Below are 20,171 nucleotides of genomic sequence, written 5' to 3'. Positions count from 1 at the left end.
CCTCCAATTTTTATCCCATCTAGGTCTTCTATTTCTCTGAGAATCATTTCACTATAGATATTAAACAATTCCGGTGAGGCAATGCATCCCTATCTAACTCCTTTTTGAATTTTAGTCCAACTGCTTATACTATCATTGATTTTTACCGCCATCGATTGGTTCCAATATAAATTTTGAAGCAGTTGTTGGTCCCTTCCGTCAATGTTTAGTTTAGCGAGAATTTGAAATAATTTTTCATGTTGCACTTTGTCGAATGCTTTAGTGAAATCAATAAAACATAAAAGACATCGTTATCTAGCACCACTTTTAAAGCTATCCTGAATGCCTAAAGACTGGGGAGGGATGTCTCCAGGGTTAGTCACCTGACCTGGGGAGTATGAGGGAGAGAAGTATTTTTGGACACTGTACTGGCGCTCCCAAGATGCCCCACCTGGGCAAGAACTTCTGAATTCATTCTCTAAAAGCTGTGAAAGCAGACAGCCATGCCATTAATGCGAGGAACCAAGCCATGAGGACTTGACTGTAGTCCTTGTCATTACTCTCAGCCTGTGATGCTAAATGGTGCATGTAGTGTTGGCTGTATATTCTATTCTACCTCCAAAACCTGGTGTTATTGATCAGGGTCAGTGTCTCAATGATTCTAAAATAGGCCTTTCATCAGCTTGAAACATTATTTTTTTTTTATCTTTCTTCACAGATGCTGCCAAACTTGTTGAATACTTCTTGCATTCTCTTTGTTTTTAATTTCACACCTCCACCCGCCCCCCCCCCCCACTTTGATCGGGTATTCCAGTTTTGGGGAAGGCTGAAAACTTTAGGAGAAGATTTATTTATTTATTTAGCGATGCAGCATAGTAACTGGACATCTGGCCCAACGAGCCCACAGTGTCTATGTAACCAATCAACCTACTGACTTGTCTGTCTTTGGAATGTGGGAGGAAACCAGAACATTTAGAGGAAACACACGCGGTCATGGGGAGAAGATTGAAACTCTTTATAGACAGTGGCAGAATTGTACAGACCGCTGGTGCTATAATAGCATTATGCTAACTGCCACACTTCGCCTGAAAACATGTCCTGCTAGAAATTCCAGAGTGCTACCCCAGTCACAGTGAAGCCTCAATTCTTGGGTGGGACGATGCCCTCCCCAGTGAGACCAAGTTTCCCATACCCCTGTGTATTCTGCTCAGCTCTAAATGATGGAAGCAGTATTTTCCTCATACAAATATATAAATGGGCTGAAGAATTGATTGACTTCAATGGAAATAAAAATTGTGAAGCAGTCAGCTGACTTGCTTTCATATGTATTTAGGTTAAAGCACAGAGGCAAAAAAAATTCCTGTGTATTGTATAGTTTCTGAGGCCCATTAATCAAAACAAAAGTGCTTGATTAAAGCGATTCTCCTCACTGCACTTGTTTGTTGAGATTCTTGGTGATTTCTTGGGTCACTGCAGGTACTTGAAATTTGCTCTTCACTCTTCTGTTCAAGAAATGTTCTGTATTACCCCTAGAAAGTACTATATTTCAACACAATTACTAAGCAGGGGTCTGAGGGCTGCACAATCATCTTCCCAATGGAAATGCTGCTTTACATGATCTATATGCTGGAGAAAAAGAAATGGCAGGAGCTTGTAACAGAAGCCAGATAAATCAGGCAGTACCAGAGGAGAGGAAGAAGATCTGAGCACAACCCATCCAGCAGGGTCCTATAACCCCCATAACATTTCTGAAGTCTCTTCCCATCTGTTCTGTCTCAAGAGGTTGCATCCCAGTCACAAAGCCCTTTTTGTTCCTGTAATCCAATTTGTAACTCACTATTTACCACAGCAATTAAGTTTAGACATTTTGACAGAGCTCCGAGAAATATTAGTGAGAAAGCTATTGTCAGTTTTGGTTTTGCTTTTACGTAGGATAGTATTGCATGACCCAAGTGCACCAGACAGCATTTCCCTACCATCTCCTATATGTGTTGGAAGAAATGGCTTCTCTGAGTACAGTCACCCTGTCATTGTGGAGAGGCTTGTGAGATCCTGAAATCCTGAGAGTGATGCCATCTGGAGCTTAGCTCCTGATTAGGTCACCCATGGTGGTGAGGTCAAGGGGGAGGTTCCAGACAAAGGCCATTCCAACATTAACAGTGGAGCTAGCGGAAGATGGTGACACATCGCGACGACAGTGAAGATGGAGTGAAGGGTCCCAGTTGTCTGCATTCTACGCCACTGGACCCTGACCCCAATGTATCAAGAACTGGGTGGTGGTTTCTCATGCATCAGCCTCTCCACATTAAACAAAGTCATGCATAGGCGTTCTCCATTAATGAATTGACCCCTTAGGAGAACATCATACTCGACGAATGATCACACTACTACTACAAAATAAAATGTAAACTCTTCTCTTCCTTAAATATCCAGCTCCTCTGCAGTGATGCATCAGGTTTAGGTTTAGATTATGAGAACACTCGGTCCTCTTTTATTGTCATTTAGAAATGCATGTATGCATAAAGAAAAGATACAATGTTTCTCCGGAGTGATATCACAGAAAACAGGACAAACCAAAGACTAACAGAACCACATAATTACAACATATAGTTACGGCAGTGCAAAGCAATGCCATAATTTGATAAAGAACAGACCATAGGCACAGTAAAAAAAATCTCAAAGTCCCGAGTCAATTGACTCCCGAGTCCCCGATAGCAGGCAGCAAAATGGAGAAACTCCCTGCCATAAACCTCCAGGCACTGTCAACTTGTCGATACCTTGGAAGCAGCCGACCACAGCCGACCCTGAGTCCATCCGTCCGAAAACTCCAAGCTTCCGAGCAACCTCTCCGATACAGCCTCCCGAGCGCCTTCGACCTCTCCCTGGACGCTGCAACACGCAAAGCCGAGGATTTCGGGGCCTTCAGCTCCGGAGATTCCAGTTACCACACAGTAGCAGCGGTAACAAAGCAGTCATTTCAGAAGTTTTCCAAATGTTCCGCTGTGCTCTCACGTCCATCTCCATCAAATCAGGATTGTGCACGGTCCCCTACTTGACAAATAACAGATACTCATCACCGAAGTGGCCGCGCGCGCAGTCGTCGTGCCGCCATCTTCTCCCCCCTCCCGGGTCAGGGTCCCTTCATTATATGTTGGGAACTGTTGTGGCCTTATTTGCTCAATCCATTGCCTCAGCACTATTTCAACAGCGATACAAAGTTTGTGACTGGTTACTGAGAATCAATGGACATCTGTTTCCTCTATGTCTTGTAAAAACTCTTCATGAGACCAGCAAGGCTGCCAAGGAGCAAAACAGAAATGTAACTATGAAAATAACAATGCATCAGCACTGTCTTACTAATTACGGTAGTATATTCATCAAGAAAGGACTAACAGAGGATACCCCAGTGAAGAGCCTGATGGTTACTCTCCAGATGCTGGGTGCACCTATGATCTGATATTATTAATTCTTCTCATCCATAATGTACCAGCATGCCAGGAATCCACAAATTCATCAGTTGCTCTCCAGATGCTTTAGACCCAGCTTAAGAAGCCAAGGAGGAGGTAGGGAATCAATAGCCGCAGTGAATCTGAGACTGAATGACTTCATACACCACTGCAGATGAAAGGAGCACAGTTGTTTCAAAGTTGCCTATAAAAGATCTGCCAGCTCTCTTCAAATTCCCCTTGACTCACTTAAAATCTATGTTTCTCATATCTTAACAATCTAATCCAAGTCTCTGTATTAATGTACCACCTATTGATGTATTCAAATCAGAACTGCATAGCAAGTGATATCATCAATTTTTATCTTAAACAGCCTTTAAAAAAAAACAAAGTGTCACAAAATGTTTAACAAAGATTAAAAGCTTGGTAAATGAGTTTAATTATAAAAGACACTTAAAAGAAGGGGATCTAAGTAGAACTGGTTTGACAAGAGATTTCCAGGACCCAGAGAATGCAAAGTTAAAAGAATGGCAGCTAATGGTGGAAAGTGAAAGAAAACCAATTTGGAATGGAACATGCTCTCCTTGTCAGTTTATTAGGATTTGTAAGCATCGTTTTTCCTTTTCCTTAGCTGTCAGAATTGTTTCACTTTAGTTGTTTCTGAATCGATATCTGTGTGTAGTGAAATTGGCTGAGATATTGAAGCACCAAAACATATTAATGGAACAAAAGCTAAATAACATTTGCTCTGATTTTACTTTCTGCCACCCTGTCACTCTGCTTTGCAGTCTATATTTCAATATTGACATTTAAAATGTTGCTACATTTATAGTTTCAGTAGTTTCAATCCATGGGAAGTTAGTTCCATGTTACAACTTTCAGGGGAATTAATGTCCTCCAACATATCAGCTTCTTCACAACATTGTCCTCTAATTTATAACAATGCATGTAAAGAGCAGAACCAGATGCATCTATTTTAAAAGTTGAATCTACAGAAAATTCCATCTAAAGGCTATTTTGTCTTCTTAACTTGTCATTTAAACTGAAAAAAATAGAGAAATCATCCACTGAATTGTGAAAATTAGCAGAAAAACAAAACAGTAGAATAACTTTCTTGATATTTTTAACTTTTATATTTTCATCTGATTAGCTGGAATGATTTAAATCAAGAGAAGCAGCACCCAGTTATATGGTGTCTTAAATATCCCCAAAACACATTTCTTCATAGGAACATTTTCAAACAATCACTCACACCAAACTACATAAGGGAATCTTATGGCAGATAACCTTATGGCATCTTAATGGGGGAAACTGAGTCTGAGAGACAGGGATGGAAGAAGTCGCAGATCTAGGGCTATTGGCAGCTGAAGGAATGTCCACCAGTGGTGGACAATTAAATTCATTGCTGATCAAGAGACCAGAATTGGAGCTGCACTGATATTACAGAGCATTAAAGACAGCAAAGTTCAAATAAATTTATTAAATACACAACACTCCTCCCTGCTTAGCTATAAACTCCAACTCAATGTAGGATGAATCTTAATTAAATATGCAGTATATAGTGTTGGCCGGTTGGTGGTGTAGTGGCATCAGCACCGGACTTCGGAGCGAAGGCTCCGGAGTTCGAATCCAGCTGGCTCCCTTGCATGCTTTCCATCCGTGTTGGGTTGAGCATCAAGCTAGCAACTCAGCCTCATAAAAATAAGAAAGTCTGCTAAAAAAACACACTGTCATGACAGTGTCCCGATGACTCCACTCGGAGTTATGGCCTTTCTTCTTCTTCTTCAGTATATATTGCAATGCCCTGGTTCATATTTTTTACTGTTATGCTGTATGTATTTCATTTTGTGCTGATTTATGAGAGCTGCTTGCTTTCAGCTTATGTCTGTGTTATTGCTGAAGATAAGAAATGAGGAGAAATATGTGCCATGCAATTAGGATGGTCCGATTAAGGGAAGGTTTCTCTGGTGAGGGGCACGAAAGTTGGGCTTGGAGCTTTTGTTCGAGAGGAGATGAAGAGAAAAGATGCTGGGGAGAATGAGTCGTAGCATATGATCCAGTGGGAGTCTTGTTTGTTCAAGATGGATTGCGAGCAATGTTCAGAAGGTGATGTGAGCTTTCACGTTGACCGAGCACCCAGCGCGTGAGTGACAGATGAGCTCTAACTTGCACACATTTGGCTGTTTAATTAGAATGGGCCCTTTTCTTTTTGTTATTCTTTACTAACTCTTTAGTTAAGATTCACAAATATAATTCCTTTAATCGTATGCAGTATACTGTCCGTTATTTTGTGGCATTAATTTGTAACAGTAGCAAATTACACAGCATCCACACAAACCTGGATTTGGGGTGGGATCGAGCGCACCTCAATCTCACGAGTTGGAGGTTGTCTTTCCTAGACCTACGCAGCCAAGGAAACCAGGGTGTTTCATTATACAATACAACTACTATATACAGACATCCACAGAATACTAAATTTTTAAACTGACCCATTCACACTTGAAGATTTAATCACTGTGGAGGATTTCTTACCGGTGTGGGATGACATCTTTCCTGAAATGGGGGAATCATTCTGCTTGGCAGGTGAGAGCTGTGGCTGTGAAGCAATCTCAGTTCTTGGGCCTCCTCTGGGGTGGTTGTAAGAGTTGACTCTGAGACTAGAGGAGCTGGTTCTGACAATGCTGGACACATTTCCTCTCCTTTTCTCTCTCTGGACCTACTTCAATCACTTTCTTTTTTTTCTCATGTTCCTTCTATCCATCTATTCCTTCCTTTTTCTTCTTCTCATTTATGCATCTTGATCATCGGAAGGTCCATTTAATTCGCTGGAGTATTCTCTTATCAATCCTCTTTTGCTCCATTTTATGATCTGATCTCTCCTCAGAACAGCATGGCCCTTCCTTAGTCAAATACGCTTTCCAGTCAGAGGCTCAGAGATTGGCACCAACACCTATTTGTCCTCTGTTGGGCAATGGCATGTGGTGATCGACAGGGAGATAGTTGTGGCATCATCCAGTACTTTTCTTATTTCACTTTCAGTTGGCTTCATTGCAGAAGATGTGGCATGCAAATTGCAGATGGAGATCCAATCAAGTTGTGGTTGTCTCAGCTAATCATGTCCCCACAATGCTGATCCTTCTGATTTTACCACATGTAAGCTCAGTGTAGCTTGTTGGTTGTTGTATTTCAGTTATAGATGTCATTCCCGCAGGAGTTATCTTTTCTCCAGTGTAAGTTCTTAGTTGATTATCTGTAGTTTAGTATGTTTGAAATGCCCCTCAACCTCATTTTGTGGTATGACTGAAACAGCTGAGACAGTGTCCTATTCCATTGTAATTAATATGCCATTTACTTCTAGTGTAAGTCATATTGCCTGTCTCTTTAAAAACGCAGACACAAGGAAATCTGCAGATGCTGGAAATTCAAGGAACAAACACAAAATGCTGGTGGAACGCAGCAGGCCAGACAGCTTCTACAGGAAGAGGTACAGTCAACATTTTGGGCCAGGACCCTTCGCCAGGACTAGTCCTGACCTCTTCCTATAGATGCTCTCTGGCCTGCTGCATTCCACCAGCATTTTGTGTGTGTTGCTTGTCTATTATTAGTTTTCATATTGAAAATCTCAAGGCTAGTCACTATTGCGTCACTCTCATCATTATCGGATGTTTCATCAATAGCACGCAGATTAGTGCCCTTTTGGAAACTACAACTTTTTAGCATTCCTTCTTCCCTGTGCAGAACATTTATTTTTGTCTGCCCAAGATGCTCTTTGCATGTGACCTACTTTGTTGCATTTTCTGCAGGTTTTGCCTTTAAATCTGCATTTGTTTGGTGTACCTGAGCCCCTGTCACAATGGTAACACAATTTGTTTGGTCAAGCTGGTTTCTGTCTAGGTGATGCAATTTTGTTCACACTCACTTTCATTCCTGATTACATCTTAATTCCTAATTCTTAATTTCATTCCTAACTGCGTCTCAGTCTGCAGTTTCTATTGGAACAACCATTTCTACTGCTCATTTGAATGTAGTATATGCTCTAGTTAGGAGTCACTTTCTTTTAAGATTCCACAAAGTAAACAGCCTCTTAATGTATCATTAAGCTCTTTACTGAACTGACAATGCTCAGACAATCTCTTGAATTTAGCTACATACACTGAAATGGACTCCACTTCTTTTTGATTCCACTTCTGAAATCAACCGTGGCTTTGGTTCTAAGTTCCCTGTGTCACTTTTACAATAGTAGCAAAGCTAACTTCTGATGGTTTGATTGGAACAGTCAAAGTTCAAAGCAGCTGTATGCCTTTAAACCTAATGAACTTGGTACTCGCTTTTCATTGGCTATTTTGTTTGCTTTAAAATACTGTTCCAATAGCTCAGTATACATCAGCCAATTCCCCAATTGCAATCAAACTCATCAATCTTTCCCATGTAACAAGCTATTTCTGATTTTTTTTAATGATTAGTATCACCCAGTACTCTTTCTTTCTGAATCCTGAATTCTTCCACTTTCTGAATTAAAACAAAACTCGGTCGTGTCTTTCTTTCCAAAGACTATCTCATCATGTGCCGCGCTGTGTGAAGCTGCTTATTTTATGTTGAACATCTTACTCGCTTTAACAGGTTGTGTCGGGTTCATTTAAAAAATATTTTTGTCGCCAATGTTATGCTTAACTTCAAAACATTAAGTTAATTCAAAGGAACACATGGAGTACAAAATGTAGCTCCAGCTTTATCTTTACTTTAAGCAAGGCGTGCCATATATCAAGTGGTAGTGTGATGCCGTATGCAATTAAAGTGTTTTGCATATAACGCAGAATTAATTATTTAAATAGACAATAATGCTCAATCAAACTACATATATATGTATATGTACAAGATTACTCAAATATTATTGAAATATTTAAGACACAACAGAAGGCGTTCACAGTAGATCAAAGAAATACAAAAGAATAAATGAAAAACTACACACAAAGACTGACAAGCAATCAATGTACAGAAGAAGACAAACTGTGCAAATGATTAAAAGAATGTGGCGAGCGTTCAGTCCATGATGACAGAGGAGAAAATCCCATTTATCTCAACTGCCGGTTCTATTTTGACAAGCACAAAAACAGACCCAGCGCTATGACCCGGGGAGGGAACCCACTCAGTCACATATAGACAGGGAAGGTGATTATTACACACCCTGGTTACAATCAGGGTGACCCAAAATCTCACAAGCGAATAACTATATAACTCAGGCTAAAATGAAACAATAGATGAACTTGAACATCCCACCACGATCCCACAAAGGCATTTTAACACAAGGATAATAAACAGTGCAGGTCATCAGGTATCTGGGTAGCCAGGGCATCAAAGGTTATGGTGAGAAGGCGGGGGAGTGGGACTAAATGGAAGAATGGATCAGCTCATGATAAAATGGCGGAGCAGACTCGATGGGCCGAGTGGCCGACTTCTGCTCCTTCGTCTGATGGTCTTATGGAATGCTAGGACGGGCTGTCAACCCCCCCTCCCCCCACTGCAACGCCATACTGCCCCTACCTGAGGGGTCAGCCATCTCCGGCATCCCCAGAGTTCACAACAAATCCAAAAGTCCCAGTGGTGGTCAACATTGCTGCCTGGGGTGGTAGTGGGGTTTCTGGAGCTCCTCCCACAGGAGGCAAGAGGCAGGGCATGCAGAGTCTCACTTACTTCCTTCAGTCTCCCTGGGTCAGTGGCAGCCGGTCCTGGTGCAGAATAACTACCTTCTGCGGCTCACACCCAATATGCCATATAGAAGATGCAGCTGAGCTCCATTCCCAGCCTCTTCTGGTGGCTTTCCAGTTTGGGGGATAGTCCCTTCGTCCAGGAGGGACAGCAGACCCATACCCAGTCCCGTCCCCGGTTGCAGACATCATCAGCCTGTTCTCATTGGACACTGGCTGGACTTTGAAGATCAGAGTGACTCATTCCCTGATCATGACCTTCTCTGGACCCTTTGCCGCTCCTTCTGCACTCACCAAATGCCCCAGGGACTTCGTCTGGCAGTGCAGCAGTCAGGGTTTTGCAGGGTTGAGGTGTAGGTTCGCCTGGTGGATGGTGGCAAAGACCGCCTCCAGGTTACGCACAGTATCATCAAAAATGGCAGCATGCACTAAAAGATCATCTAAATAGATGACACAGAGACTCCACGGAATGTGAGCCAGCACCTTCTCCATCAATGTGGCCAGGTCTTCACACAGACCAAGTGGCATTATCCAAAAGTACCACAGCCCTCCACCAACGGTGAAGGCTATCTTGGGCCGGGCTCTGGTGCCAGTTCAACCTGCCAATAGCCATCTCGGAGATTGAGAAAGCTGAACCAGGCCGAACCTATGATATAATCCAGGGCATCATCAATGGGTAGTGGGTAGGAATCCTCTGGGTCACGACACTGAGATAGCGGTAGTCTACACAGAACCACCACGACCCATCTTCCTTCCTGACCAACACCACTGGGGTTGCACACGGGCTGTCAGAGGGCCTGATAATGCCAGCCACTGTCATCTCTTTGATCCGCTGATCCTCTGCCTGGCATTTGGTGAGGACCAGGTGATAGGGCCAAAAGCAGATGGGCTGGGTAGCCCTGATGTTATTGTGGTGTTGGACAAGCCCCAAACAGCTGCAGTCTTCACCCCTGGCTGTGAAGATGTCAAGATGAGATGCTGGTCCAGGAGGTCTTTCAGCCACCGCGAATGGTCCTGATCCAAGCCCTAGCTGCTCCACGGTAGTGCTGCCGATGTCGTTGCTGTGCACTGATGCAGTTGCTGTCCAGTTCTTCCCTCATTGCTTCCTCTAATGACCTCAGTTCGAAACACTGCTCCAGCACTGCCACCAGGGCCCTGCAGTCACACTGCTCAATTGGCATTACGTTGAGGCGAGTCCACAGGGCATCCTCCAGGGCAAGGTGCACTGCCATCACCCATTGTACCGCACGGCAAGTTTGACTACGCCAGGTAAGGTTCCAGGCAGCTGGCAAAACTGTATTGGGGGATCTTCAGGGTAGACCTTGTGCCGTTAATTGCTGGAGCCCATTGGTTCTCCTCTTTCTCCGGTGGCATTGGAGGAGCCTGCCGCATTGCCCATTCTCCCATGGCCGTGGCGTCTTTGGGTTCCACGGTGCGGGAGGCAGGTGATGCACTCTGCTGTGTGCCCCGGGTTGGAGGACCAGGGTACACTCATCCCATCGGGGTTCCCTGGGAAGGCACAATGCTCGGTTTCCAGTTTCTCCCTCCGGGTTTGCGTCCCGCCTTCAGAAGCCTGCTCTAGAGGTGCGGGGAAGACATCCTGCTCAGTCCCTCGACTTATTCCCCAGGACTTAAGGTGCTCCATCCAATGCTCTAACTCTTCAATTTCACTGTCAATTTCCGACCCCTCTCCTGACATTAATGTGGCGAGCATTCAGTCCATGATGACAAACCAGAAAAGCTCGTTTATCTGAACTGCCAGTTTTATTGCGACAAGCACAAAAACAGACCAGGTACTATGACCCAGGGAGAGAACCCACTCAGTCACATATAGATGGGGGAAGTGATTATTACATACCCCGGTTACAGTCAGAGTGACCCATAAACACACATGCAAATAACTGTATAACCCACCCAAGCTAAAATTTAACAATAAATGAACTTGAACATCTCACCATAATCCCATGCAAGCGTTTTAACACAAGAACAATAAATAGCATTGGTTGACCCCACTTCCCTTCTCTCTCCCCATGAAGCACCACTATTTATACAAATGAGCCATAGAGACCTTAAAAGTGAGTCCAGAGGTTGTGTTCAGCAATCAGTTCAGTGTTGTGGTGAGTAAAATTTTCCATGCTGGCTCAGGAGCCTGATGAGTGAAGCATAATAAATTCCTAAACTCGCAGATTATAATATTGTACGTCCAGGCCATTTATGGATTTGAAAGTAAGTATGAAATTCTTATAATTAAGGTTTCTGCCAATGTTCTCTTCAAATTTCTCACTTCTGCAGAAGTTCTTTGCAACGAAATTTTTACCCTTGAAATATCGATAAGGTCAGGTTAAAAGCAAGGACATTCTTGCTCTGACAGAAAGATCAGGTTGAGTCTCGTGAACTGTTACATATTGACCAATAATATTTTATTCCAATAAAGTAGATGAAGACTTTTGTTAATTAAGGCATCACTGAAAACTCCAAATCATACATTTTTCTATTAAGTTGAATTTCTAATATCTGGTTTGTTCTATAAGCACCACAGAATCAAAGTTTATTTTCTTTTATTGAGATACAACTCGGAAAATGTCCTTCTGGCCCTTTGCTCACACCGCCCAGCAAAACCTCAGTTAAATCCAAGTCTAATCATGGACAATTTTCAATGCATAATTAACCTACCGACTGATATGACTGTAGGAGGAAACGGTCACAGGAAGAAGGTACAAACTTCTTGCAGGCAGGCAGCGGGCTTTCAACCCATGTGCTTGGTACTGTAAGGCATTGCACTAACCAATAGACTGCTGTGCTGCCCCACTGTAAACACGCTGGGCATCTTGCATGCATGTTGTTCAATACGTCTTGCTGTTTAAAGGTTACTCAAAATTCAACGGTCAAACTAAATTTATTATCAAAGTGCACTGTTGTAACTATATGTTATAATTATGTGGGTTTTGTCAGTTTTTTTAGTCTTGGTTTGTCTTGTGTTTCTGTGATATCATTCTGGAGGAATAAATTGTATCATTTCTTAATGCATGCATTACTAAATGACATTAAAAGAGGACTGCATGTCCTCATAATCTAATAATCTAATCTATTTGCCAGCATATTCTACCCTGAGATACATTTTTCTGTGGGCATTCATAGTAAGTGCTAAGAAACACAATAGAATCAATGAAAAACTGCACACAACAAAGAAAAACAACCAACATGCAAAAGACAAAAGTTGTATGAATACAAAATAAATGATGAATAAATACAAAATAAATATTGAGAACTTGAGTTGTAGAGTCCTTGAAAGTGAGTGCATAGGTTGTGGAATCAGCTCAGAGTTGGCATGAGTAAAGTGATCCACTCTGATTTAGCAGCCTGATGGTCGAAGGGCAATAATCCGCAACATAGGTGTATAAGATGTTGAGAGGCATTGATCGTGTGGATAGTCAGAGGCTTTTTCCCAGGGCTGAAATGGCTAACACAAGAGGGCACAGTTTTAAGGTGCTCAGAAGTAGGTACAGAGGAGATGTCAGGGATAAGTTTTTTACGCAGAGAGTGGTGAGTGCGTGGAATGAGCTGCCAGTGATGGTGGTGGAGGCAGGTACAATAGGGTCTTTTAAGAGACTCCTGGATATGTACATGGAGCTTAGATAAATAGAGGGCTATGGGTAACCCTAGGTAATTTCTAAAGTAAGGACATGTTCGGCACAGCATTATGGGCCATAGGACCCGTATTGTGCTGTAGGTTTTCTATGTTTTATGTTAATAACTGTTCCTGAGGGTAGTGATGTGGGATCTAAGGCTCCTGTACCTCCTTCCTGAAGACAGCAGCCATACAATCATGGCTTCTATGGTGGGGCTCCCTGACAATAGGTGCTGCTTTCCTGCTACAACACTCCTTGTAGATATGCTCAATGATGGGGAAAGTTTTACCTGTGAGGGACTGTACTGTATCCACTAGCTTCTGTAGGCTTATCTGTTCAAAGGCATTAATGTTTCCATACCAGACTGTGAAGCAACCAATCACTATACACTCCATCATGCATCCATAGAGGTTTGTCAAATTTTTAGATGATGTTGAATCTTTGCGAACCTCTAAGAAAGTAAAGGCACAGCCATGCCTTCTTTGTAATTGCACTTAGGTGCTGAACCCGGGTCAGATCCATTGAAAAGATAATGCCAAGGAATTTAAAGTAACTAACCCTCTTCACCTCTGATCCCTGATGAGGATCCTCATGGACCTCCAGTTTCCTCTTCCTGCAGTCGCTAATTATCTCTTTGGTTTTACTGACATTGAGTGAGAGGTTGTTATTGTGGTACCATTCAGCCAGATTTTCAATCTCACTCTTATATGCTGATTTGTCACCATCAACAACATTACACTGCTGTGCTGCCCCACTGTAAACACGCTGGGCATCTTGCATGCATGTTGTTCAATACGTCTTGCTGTTTAAAGGTTACTCAAAATTCAACGGTCAAACTAAATTTATTATCAAAGTGCACTGTTGTAACTATATGTTATAATTATGTGGGTTTTGTCAGTTTTTTTAGTCTTGGTTTGTCTTGTGTTTCTGTGATATCATTCTAGAGGAATAAATTGTATCATTTCTTAATGCATGCATTACTAAATGACATTAAAAGAGGACTGCATGTCCTCATAATCAGCCAACAACAGTGGTGTCATCAGCAAACTTAAATATGACACTGAAGCTACACACACCAAAGTTGCTGGTGAACGCAGCAGGCCAGGCAGCATCTCTAGGAAGAGGTACAGTCAACGTTTCATGCCAAGACCCTTCGTCTGGTGGAGTCCTGACGAAGGGTCTCAGCCTGAAACGTCGACTGTACCTCTTCCTAGAGATGCTGCCTGGCCTGCTGCATTCACCAGCAACTTTGATGTGTGTTGCTTGAATTTCCAGCATCTGCAGAATTCTTCGTGATGGCATTGAAGCTATTGACAATGTGTGTGGGATAAGTGACCTACCCTGCATTTTTCAACAGGTGAATGCTTCTCTTTTAACATGCCAAACAAAAGCTAACACAGCCAGCCTTTTCTGAGGCCAGTAGCAGAACCTCAGTTGCATCAGATTTATCAGGTACTGTGATTGATTACATATCCGGCAGCTAAAGAAACCATTACAATCAGCATTCAAGCCGGAGGCTGGATCAATTACTCATTTCTACAAGATGCAACCAAAGTTGCACTACACAACATTTAATGTTATCAGATTAAGGGGATTGTAAACCTTTGGTATGTGCCAACCATACAAGGAATATTGATGGCTGACTGCTGTGCTTTGTCATATTTTGCCACCAGAATTTACATTGCATTCAGAAGGATGTGTTTCATCTCACCTGCAGGAATCACTTCTGTAACTAAGACAATGCAACATTTTACCTCAGTGAAGATTTTAACCACATATTCACGTAGAGAGATGCAGAGAGAGAGAGGGAGAGAGAGATGGAAGGGGGGAGAGGGGAGAGGGGAGGGGGAGGGAGAGATATATTAGGCAAATAAACATTCAAGATGATCCAGTAAATTGGATTCAACATTGGCTTCACAGGACAAACCAGAGAATGGTAGATCAGAATCAGGTTTAATATCACCAGCACATGTTGTGAAATTTGTTAACTTAGCAGCAACAGTACAATGCAATACAGGATAATATGGAAAAATTAAGTAAATAAATTACAGTAGATATATGTACATTCAATTGTTAAATTAAAAATAGTGCAAAAATAGAAATTATATTAAAAAGTGGTTCAATGGCCATTTAGGAAGGATAGCAGAGGGGGAGAAGCTGTTCCTGAATCGCTGAGTGTGTGCCTTCAGGCTTCTGCACCTCATTCCTGATGGTAACAATGAGAAGCGTGTACGTCCTGGGTGATGGGGGTCCTTAATAATGGACACCGATTTTCTGAGACACTATTCAGTCAGATCAGTGCCTTCCTGATTGGAGGACTGTGATTAGCAGTACACCAATGGGGTTGGTGCTGTGTCCATTGTTGTTTGTCATCTTTATCAATGATCTGATGAAAATGTGGTAAACAGGATCAGCAAATCTACAGAGGATACAAAGACTGGAGTATAGTGGGCAGTGAGGAAGGTTGTCAAAGTTTGCAGCAGGACGTGAACCATCTGGAAAAATGCATTGAAAAAGTAGCAGAAGGAACTTAATGCAGACAGGGTGAGATGTTGCACTTTGGGAGGACAAACCAGGACAGGACAATCCCGGTTTGAGGAGTGACTAATCACCAAAAGGCAGTGCATAGAAAGAGCTACCTTTCAGTCAGGTCCATGCCAAAATTGAAAAAGCAGAGCTTCAAACCAGTTTTCTCTGAGTTGGACAATTCACACCTGGGCTGTGTAAAAAGCTACTTTTTAAACAGGACAGCGATCAAGGTTTTAAAGGCAAATTTTCATGCCAATTTCTCTGAGTTAAAGGAGCAACCAATCAATAAGAGGGATTCATTAGAAAGGGGAAATACAAGTAACACAGGTGCAAGTGGTGTGACATTCTTTTGAGCGTGTCAGTCTTAAGAGTGGCTTGGCTCATCAGGCTTAGGTGAGATCAGGCCGGGGTAAGGTATATTGTTTTGTAAGTTAATTTCTCTGTTCTTACTTGTTTATTCCTTACCTATCTGGGCTTTGTGGTTTGTGAGAATGGCTTAGGTGTCAGTGGTTTGTGCTCTGTGTGGGACGTGGGAAGTCTGGGAGACGTCTAGTCTCCCAGATAAACACACTTGCACCAGGTGCACTGAGTTGCAGTTCCTGAGAGAATGTAATAAGGAGCTGGAGCTGCAGCTTGATGACCTTTGACACATACAGGAGAATGAGGAGGTGATAGACAGGAGCTACAGGGATGTAGTCACCCTTGTGTTGCAGGAGACAGGTAACTGGTTGACTACCAGGAAAAGGAAGAGTAATGCACTGTCAGTGCAGAGTGCAATGGTGGCCATGCCCCTTGATAATAATTATACAACTTCAGATGCTATAGAGGGGGACAACTTACCAGGAGGAGCCACAGTGACCAGGTCTGGGGCACTGACTCTGCTGCTGTGGCTCAGAAGAGCAGAGAGGTGAAGAGGACTCCAGTGTTGATAGAAGATTCCTTAGTAAGAGGAACAGAGATGAGGTTCTGTGAGCGCAATAGAGACACCCAAATGGTATGCTGCCTCTCTGGTGCTAGAATGAGGGATGTCTCGGATCATGTCCATGGCATTCTCAAGGGCAAGGGTGAGCAGCCAGAAATCTTGGTACATATTGCCACCGATTGAAACAGGTAGACAATGTGAGGAGGTCCAGAAGAGAGGTTTTAGTGAGCTAGGTAGGAAGCTGAGAAACAGGACCTCCAGGGTAATAATCTCTGGAATGTCAGCTGTGCTACATACCAGTGAGGGTAAGAATGGGATGATATGACAGGTGAATGCATGGCTAAGGAACTGGTGCAGGGGGCAGGGGTTCAGATTTATGGGTCATTGGGATCTCTTCTGGGGAAAATATGACCTGTACGAAAAGGATGGGTTACATCAGAACCCGAGAGGATCCAATATCCTTTTGGGCAGGTTGGCTAGATTTGCTCAGGTGGGTTTAAACAAATTTGGCAGGGATTAGGAACCGGAGTGATAATGCTGAAGATGAAGTAATTGGTTTACAAACAGAGACAATGTGTAGAGAGACTTTTAGCAAGGAGAGGTTGATGACAGGGTAAAATTGCAGTCAACATGATGAGTTGCAACATAAAATGCATTAAAAATTGAAAAGTGTGAATACAGGACTGAAGGTGTTGTATATGAATGTGTGCAGTATATGGAGAAAGGTAGATGAACTTGCAGCACAGTTATAGATTGACATGTATGATATTGTAGGAATCATTGAATCATGGTTGAGAGAAGGATATAGCTGGGAGTTTAATATCCAAGAATATGAATTGAATTGAATTGAAAGGACAGGCAGGAAGGCAGAAGGGGTGATGTTGCTCTTCCGGTTAGAAAATGGAATCAAATTATTAGAAAGAGGTGACATACAGTAGGGGCAGAAGGTGTTGAATTATTGTGGATAGACCTAAGGATCTACAAGGGTAAAAAGACCCTGATGGGAGTTATATACAGTCCCCCAAAAACAGTAGTAAGGATGTGGTCTACAAGTTACAACGGGAGATAGAAAATGCATGCCAAAATTGCAATGTTAAAATAGTCATCAAAGATTTTAATACTCAATTGGTAAAAGTAATTCAGTATTGGACTCCAAAAGGGAGAATTTCTAGAATGCCTATGAGATGGCTTTTTAAAGCAGGTCATGGCTGAGCTGACTAGAGGATCAGCCATTCTGGACTTAGTGCTGTGCAATGAACCAGAATTGAATAGGGAGCTTAAAATAAAAGAACTCTGAGGGGAAAGTGATCATAAAATGATCAAATTCACCCTGACATTTGAGAAGGAGAAGCTTAAAGTCACATGTATCAGTATTACAGTGGAGTAAAGGGAGTTACAGAGACATGAGAAAAGGGTTGGCCAAAATTGATTGGAAAAGAACATTGGCAGGGATGATGGCAGAGCAGCAATGGCTGGAATTTATGGAAGCAATTTGGAAGCACAGGATATACATCCCAAAGAGGAAAAAAAGTGTTAGAAATGCAATATGACACAACCATGGCAAACAAAGGAAGACAAAACCAATATAAAAGCATGTAATAGAGCAAAAATTAGTGGAATGTTAGAAGATACCTACGGAAGGCAACTAAAAAGTCATTAAAAAGGTAAAGATGGAATACAAAAGTCAGATAGCAAGTGATATTAAAGAGGATAACAAAAGTTTCTTCAGATACAAAACAAAGTGGCAAGAGAAGACATCAGACTGCTAGAAAACAATGCAGGAGAGGTAGCAATGGGGAACAAGGAAGTGGTAGATGACCTGAATAAGTATTTTGCATCATTCTTCACTGTGCAAGACACCCGCTATATAGTTGAAGTTCCAGGTGTCACAGGTCATGAAGTGTTTGTAGTTTCTATTACTAGGGAGAAGGTTCTTGAGAAACTGCAAGGTCTGAAGGTAGGTGAGCCACCTGGACTAGATGGTACACACCCCAGTGTTATGAAAGAGGTGGCTGAAGAATTGTGGAGATATCCGTAATGATCTTTCAAGAATCACTGGAATGGTTCCAGCGGACTTTAAAATTATAGGCCAGTTAGTCAGACCTCAGTTGTTGGTAAGATGTTGGAGAAGGTTGTTAAGGATGTGGTTTTAGGGTACTTGAGGGCACATGATAAAATAGACTATTCTTAGCATGATTTCCTCAATGGAAAACCTTGCCTGACAAACCTGTTGGAGTTCTTTGGACAAAATAACGAACAGCATAGACAAAGGAGAATTGGTTGATATTGTGTACTTGGATTTTCAGAAAGGCCTTTAACATGGTGCCACACATAAGGCTGCTTAATAAGGTATGAGCCTATAGTATTACAGGAAAGCTCCTAGCATGGATAAAGCAGTGGCTGATTGGCAAGAAGCAAAGAGTGGGAATAGAGGGAGCCTTTTTTGTTGGCTGTCGGTGACTATTGATTTTCCACAAGTTTCTGTGTTGGGATCGATTCTTTTAAGCTACATGTCAATGATTTGGATGATGGAATTGATGGTTTTTTTGCAAAGTTTGCAGATGATAAGAAGATAGGTGGAGAGGCAGGTAGTTTTTAGGAAGTACAGAGGGTACAGAAGGACTTAGACAGATTAGCAGAATGGGCAAAGAAATGGCAGACGGAATACAGTGTCGGGAAATGTATGGTCATGAACTTTGGTGGAAGAAATAAAAGGGTTGACTATTTTTTAAATGGAGAGAAAATACAAAAATCTGAGGTGCAATGAAACTTGGGATTCCTTGTGCAGGGTTTCCTAAAGGTTAATTTGCAGGTTGTGTCTGTGATGAGGAAAGCAAATGTGATGATAGCATCCATTTCAAGAGGACTAGAATATAAAGGACTTAATGTTGAGATGGTATAAAGTACTGGTGAGGCCTCACTTGGAGTTTTAGGCCCCTTATTGCAGAAAGGATGTGTTGAAACTGGAGCGGGTTCAAAGGAAGATCACAATGATTCCAGGATTGAACGGCTTGTCATATGAAGAACCTTTAATGGTCTGGGTCTGTTTTCACCAGAATTCAAAATGGTAAGGGGTAACCTAATTGAAACCTATTGAATGGTGAAAGGCCTTGATAGAATGGATGTGGCGAGGTCTTTTCCTTTGCTGTGAGTGTCCTTTTAGAACAGAGATGAGGAGGAATTTGTTTAGCTCAGGAGTGAAGAATCTATTGAACTTGTTGCCACAGGCAGCTGTGGAAGCCAAGTCTTTATGTATATTTAAGGCAGAGGATAATAGATCCTTGATTGGTCAGGGAATGAAGGGATATGAGAGGGAAAGCAGGAACTGGGGTTGGGAAGAAAATTGGAACAGCCATGATGAATTGGCAGAGCATACTCAATGAGCCAAATGCTCTAATTCTGCTCCAGTACCTTATGGTCTTATGGGCATGAACAGTGAATATTTGGACACTGAAGAGTGCAATTTTCTTTCCTGTGACAAAAGTACGTGCGCACTGAATACACACATGACACAGTTCATGTAGATTTACAAAATATTTGACATAAAACTGCACAGAATAACAACAAAATAACATACATATTTAAGTCACTCAGTTATTTTTACTCACTCCTGTCTGGCATTTACCCATTCTTTGTAAACTCTACCTAGACTAATAGAACTTCCACCCAATTGATAGCTTTTGATTCTCATTAACATATCCAAATGACATTCACCTAAACGGTTTCTCAGCTTGTTTTTGAGTTGATTCATTAGGCTAAAACCTCGCTCACATTCCGCACTAGACACAAGAAAAGTTCCCCCAATGTTCATCAACTGTGCAAGGTCACAAAACTGTTCATTTTGAAGTACAAATGCCACCATTTGAGCAAAGTTTGAAATCAGTTTGGATTTAATTTTTTCTTGCACGGAAAATTTGAAATCATTAAACTATTACAGTATTTTCGGCTAGAAAATCATGAC

Source organism: Mobula birostris, chromosome 6, assembly GCF_030028105.1.
Source record: "Mobula birostris isolate sMobBir1 chromosome 6, sMobBir1.hap1, whole genome shotgun sequence".
NCBI lineage: Eukaryota > Metazoa > Chordata > Chondrichthyes > Myliobatiformes > Myliobatidae > Mobula > Mobula birostris.
Note: the sequence above shows the minus strand (reverse complement) of the source record.